At 45.7% G+C, this 5,763-nt stretch overlaps 2 non-coding genes across 2 annotated transcripts; both read left to right on the top strand.

The window, feature by feature from the left end:
- Positions 1-2,312: 2,312 nt before the first annotated feature.
- On the top strand, positions 2,313-2,387 carry Trnat-ugu. Its single transcript has one exon. It is a non-coding gene; the product is annotated as a tRNA-Thr (tRNA).
- An 80-nt stretch (positions 2,388-2,467) lies between these two features.
- On the top strand, positions 2,468-2,542 carry Trnat-ugu. Its single transcript has one exon. It is a non-coding gene; the product is annotated as a tRNA-Thr (tRNA).
- The last annotated feature ends 3,221 nt before the right edge of the window (positions 2,543-5,763 follow it).

The following is a 5,763-nucleotide window of genomic DNA, read 5'->3' as shown; positions in this document are numbered from 1 at the left end:
GTCTTGCTGTGGCTTTTTGTTCGTATGGTTTTCAAGGTGTGGGTACAGCTGTAGATAATGCTTAACACTAAAAGTATCTGACTTCGCCGTATCCCTTGAAGTACCACATAGGTCATTTTCGACCCACAGTAGGAAACCTCCGTTTTACTGGTATTTGGGTAGACTTTTGGATGTTGCAATGTTAACAATACGCTCAGGAAGACTCTAAAATGTAAGCAAATGGTAATTTATTCTGCAAAATGAATAGTAGATTGTCAAAAATAAAGTTTCAGATATAAACTTTTTTATATATATTTTACCGAAGAAACTTCTCAGTCTTTCATCGAACATAATTAGAACAAGAAAGAAAAGCAATGTTACACGGTTTTGATCTATAAAGAGATTGAAACAGAATCAAAATATACTCTTTGTTTGAGTTCTAATAGTATTTTTACTTTTGCAGACACATAAACTAAATACCGAGTATTTTCAAAAGATTTTGAAATACGCCGGCCGGGATGGCCGAGCGGTCCTAGGCGCTACAGTCTGGAACCGCGCAACCGCTACGGCAGCAGGTTCGAATCCTGCCTCGGGAATGGATGTGTGTGATGTAGAACAATTTTTTCTGAAATGCAGCATGTGGCTAGAATCCTCTGCGAGTTTTTTTGCTTATTGCAATCAAGGATCAAAAACGTAAGAACAAACAATTTGACTCTAGAATTATAAATACGGGGGTAGGTCGAAAAGTTTCTAGCGCGAGATAGTCACCGTAATGTCTCGCACGAACAACACCACCACCTACTTTTATAGTGACCCTCTGTGGGTTTGCAAGCCAAATTTCGCGGCTCCTGCTTCGTTTCTTTTGCCGCTAGAATGTGTTGTATACCGTAGTGTAAGCAAAAGGCTGTGCGGTTAAAGACGCTGCAGTCTGGAACTGCAAGACCGCTACGGTAGCAGGTTCGAATCCTGCCTCGGGCATGGATGTTTGTGATGTCCTTAGGTTAGTTAGGTTTAAGTAGTTCTAAGTTCTAGGGGACTAATGACCTCAGCAGTTGAGTCCCATAGTACTCAGAGCCATTTGAACCATTTTTTTTGTAAGCAAAATGGCGAATATCGAGAGAATCAAAAACCGTGCTGGTGTGCATTGTTGTGAAGAAATCGTCAGCCAATTTGAAGCGGATGAAGGCGGCTTATTTGCAAGGTATGTGACAATGGACGAAACGTGGGTTCATCACATCGGGCCGGCCGCGGTGGCCGTGCGGTTCTGGCGCTGCAGTCCAGAACCGCGGGACTGCTACGGTCGCAGGTTCGAATCCTGCCTCGGGCATGGGTGTGTGTGATGTCCTTAGGTTAGTTAGGTTTAAGTAGATCTAAGTTCTAGGGGACTTATGACCTAAGATGTTGAGTCCCATAGTGCTCAGAGCCATTTGAGCCATCACATCGGTCCTGAGACAAATCAACAGTTACAACAGTGGAAACACCCTTCACCCCCTACCCCAAAAAAATTCCGCTTGCGAAAATCAGCCAGTAAGGTGATTTCATCGGTCGTCTGGGATGTAAAAGGGGTAATTATGATTAATTACTTGCAAAAGGGCGTAACTATCAATGCACCATACTATTGCACCCCCCTGCGCCATTTGAGAGGAGAGAGAAAGAAAAAAAAAAAAGGCGCGGAAAATTGACGCGCGATGTTCTCTTGCGTCAAGTCAACGCACCAGCGCACAAAGCCCTCGCAACACGGGAAACTCTGCATTACTGCGGGTTCGAATTGTTACGTCACCCGCCATACTCTCCAGATTTGGCCCCATCAGACTTTTTTCTTTTCCCAAACCTAAAAAAAGACCTCAAAGGACGACGATTTTCCAGGTTGTCCAGCCCGGTACCGATTGCTTGCAAGGTAAAACTAGCTCCTCTCTGCAGTTCGTAGGAGCCAGCAAGCTCATCTGCTACAATTAGCATAAAGTCCCGCTGTGAAATCTTCTTAGAGATAGGCAACTTAAAAACTGTGCGAGCAGTGATCATGGCAACGTCAAGAACATTGTAGAAGACACGCACAGGCCATCAATGGATACCACCTCGGATATGTCCGAAAGAACAGACACCATATCCATTTAAGTATATAGTTCTGGCAATACCGGCCATGACCTCCTTCTTCTTTGCGGATGCACACATATTACCCGAACTCTTACGGGACTTGGTAAGAATGTCTTCCACGAGTAATGAGTGTGTTGGATAGGGACACTCCGAGTGTAATGTGTCGACATACAAGGTGAGAATGTGGGTCTCGCGGGAGACGTGCGCGAGATAGTCCCTGCAGTCGCACCATCCTCTGTGCCCTCGGTGGCTCAGATGGATAGAGCGTCTGCCATGTAAGCAGGAGATCCCGGGTTCGAGTCCCGGTCGGGGTAAACAGTTTCGACTGTCCCCGTCAGCAGTTGAAGGTATTAATATATAATTCTAATTTCGCTGTAGGGTCTAGTCATTTAGTGCCGTCGGTGGCTCAGATGGATAGAGCGTCTGCCATGTAAGCAGGAGATCCCGGGTTCGAGTCCCGGTCGGGGTAAACACTTCCGACTGTCCCCGTCAACAGTTGAAGGTATTAATAATTAATTCTAATTTCGCTGTAGAGCCTAGTCGTTTAGTCAAGCATATAGACTCCACACTTAGCTTCACTATAAAATTTCCCAGGTTCTTGAAGTTCCTTCTCAGCATTTTCGTTGACCTGACTTCCAGCATGCATCTTACTCGGGATAATGACTTTTTTTTCTTTTTCCCTTGGTATAATGAGAAGACTGTCGACCAACTGGTACAAGTGTGTTACGTACAAGGTGTCATCTCCACTTCGCGCAGCAGGAGGGATGTCTTTGAGTGAGTGCCAACTAAACTTGTTCCTGTCTGTTTCAGCTCATCCACCAGTTTCACGGAGACGAAGAAGCTGTCAGTCGTGATATTGTGACTGCGGTTGAGCAATGGCTGTGCCAACTTCATAACGACGTGGTGATCAAGACCGTTGCTCGGATCACCAGTTGCGCGTTTGGCACGTTTAAGATGAATCCGTTCAGCATGAAGCGCTTGTCAGCATCACAAAAAAGCCATAATTTAATTCCATACTTATCAGCTTTGCTCGGTATGTATTGTATGAACGGGCACCTGAATTTGCAAGGATACAGTTGCTCGTCGACAGTCGTGTTCTCGCATGGATTGGAGCAGACAATACGGTTGTCATTAAATAGATTTCAGACTTCTGAAGCGATACAAAATCTGCCAGTTCCCTTGTCTCCTTGATGAAACAGAATGAAACCTAAGATGATTGTATTTCGCCAGTCAAATGGTTCAAATGGCTCTGAGCACTATGGGACTTAACTTCTGAGGTCATCAGTCGCCTAGAACTTAGAACTACTTAAACCTAACTAACCTAAGGACATCACACACATCCATGCCCGAGGCAGGATTCGAACCTGCGACCGTAGCGGTCTCGCGGTTCCAGACTGCAGCGCCTGGAACCGCTCGGCCACACTGGCCGGCATTTCGCCAGTCCGTAGGAAACCGAAAGCCAAACTGACGTACACTGAAGAGCCAAAGAAACTGGTACGCCCGCCTAATATATTGTAAGGCCCCTGCGAGCATGCAGAAGTGCAGCAACATGACGTGGCATGGCCTCGACTAATGTCTGAAGTAGTGCTGGACAGCTGGCAGCTTTCCCTAAACGTAGATAAATGTAATATAATGCGCATACATAGGGGCAGAAATCCATTCCAGTACGATTATGCCATAGGTGGTAAATCATTGGAAGTGGTAACGACCGTAAAATACTTAGGAGTTACTATCCGGAGCGATCTGAAGTGGAATGATCACATAAAACAAATAGTGGGAAAAGCAGGCGCCAGGTTGAGATTCATAGGAAGAATTCTAAGAAAATGTGACTCATCGACGAAAGAAGTAGCTTACAAAACGCTTGTTCGTCCGATTCTTGAGTATTGCTCATCAGTATGGGACCCTTACCAGGTTGGATTAATAGAAGAGATAGACATGATCCAGCGAAAAGCAGCGCAATTCGTCATGGGGACATTTAGTAAGCGCGAGTGCGTTACGGAGATGCTGAACAAGCTCCAGTGGCGGACACTTCAAGAAAGGCGTTACGCAATACAGAGAGGTTTATTATCGAAATTACGAGAGAGCACATTCCGGGAAGAGATGGGCAACATATTACTACCGCCCACATATATCTCGCGTAATGATCACAACGAAAAGATCCGAGAAATTAGAGCAAATACGGAGACTTACAAGCAGTCGTTCTTCCCACGCACAATTCGTGAATGGAACAGGGAAGGGGGGATCAGATAGTGGTACAATAAGTACCCTCCGCCACACACCGTAAGGTGGCTCGCGGAGTATAGATGTAGATGTAGATGTAGAACTGACACCATGAATCCTGTCGGGCTGTCAATGAATCTGTAAGAGTACGAGAGGGTAGAAATCTCTTCTGGACAGCACGTAGCAAGGCATCACAGATATGCTCAGTAATATTCATGTCTGGGGAGTTTGGTGGCCAGCGGAAGCGTTTAATCTCAGAACAGTGTTCCTGGAGCAATTCTGGACGTGTGGGGTATCACATTGTCCTACTGGAATTGCCCAAATCCGTCGGAATGCACAATGGACATGAATGGATGTACATGATTAGACAGGATGCTTACGTATGTGTCACCTGTCAGAGTCGTATAAAGACGTATCAGGGTCCCATATCACTCCAACTGCACACGGTCCACACCATTATAAGAGCCTCCACCAGCTTGAAAAGTTTTCTGCTGACATGCATGGTCCACGGATTCAAGAGGTTGTCTCCATACCTGCACACGTCCATCCGCTCGATACAATTTGAAACGAAACTCGTCCGACCAGGCAACATGTTTCCAGTCATCAACAGTCCAATGTCGGGGTCTGACGGGCCCAAGCGTGGCGTAAAGCTTTGTGTCATGTAGTCGTCAATGGTACACGAGTGGGCTTTCGTTGAATGGTTCGCACGCTGATTCTTGTTGATGGTCCAGCATCGAAATCTGCAGCAATCTGCGGAAGAGTTGCACTTATGTCACGTTGAACGACTCTCTTCAGTCGTCGTTGGTCCCGTCCTTGCAGGTTCTTTTCCCGGCCGCAGCGATGTTGGAGATTTGTTGTTTTACCGGATTCCTCCTATTCATGGTACACCCGTGAAATGTCGTACGGGAAAATCCCACTTCATCACCGCTTCGAAGATGCTGTGTCCCATCGCTCATGTGTCGACTACAACACCTCGTTGAAACTCACTTAAACCTTGATAACCAGCCATGTAGCAGCAGTATTCTATCTAACAACTGTGACAGTCACTTTTTCTCTTATATAGGCGTTTCCGACCGCAGCGCCGTATTCTGCCTGTTTACATATTACTGAATACGCATGCCTATACCAGCTGCTTTGACGTTTCAGTGTAAAACATTGTCCAACCTCCTAATTCTTCGTATTTTGGGTTATTTTTGTCCTGAATGGTCGTAATGTACTCCAGCATATTATGAATAACGTCGAGGCATGTCCAGAAACTATTTAGAGTTTTTTTGGTATCAAATTGCGTTAAACTGCGTGTGGGTCAACAATGACCCAAGTGGTACTTCAGGAAATCAAATAAGTTTTTCATACTTTTAGATGGACTGGGGTGACGAAATTTTGGTGAGATGTGTAATCCCATAAATGATTGAAATTCAGGGGAGCATTTGGTCCTGCGATGATTATGCCGGGAGTGGCGTCCTCGACAAA

Source organism: Schistocerca piceifrons, chromosome 10 (assembly GCF_021461385.2).
Source record: "Schistocerca piceifrons isolate TAMUIC-IGC-003096 chromosome 10, iqSchPice1.1, whole genome shotgun sequence".
Lineage (NCBI taxonomy): Eukaryota > Metazoa > Arthropoda > Insecta > Orthoptera > Acrididae > Schistocerca > Schistocerca piceifrons.
This window is presented reverse-complemented; position numbering and strand designations above follow the sequence as displayed.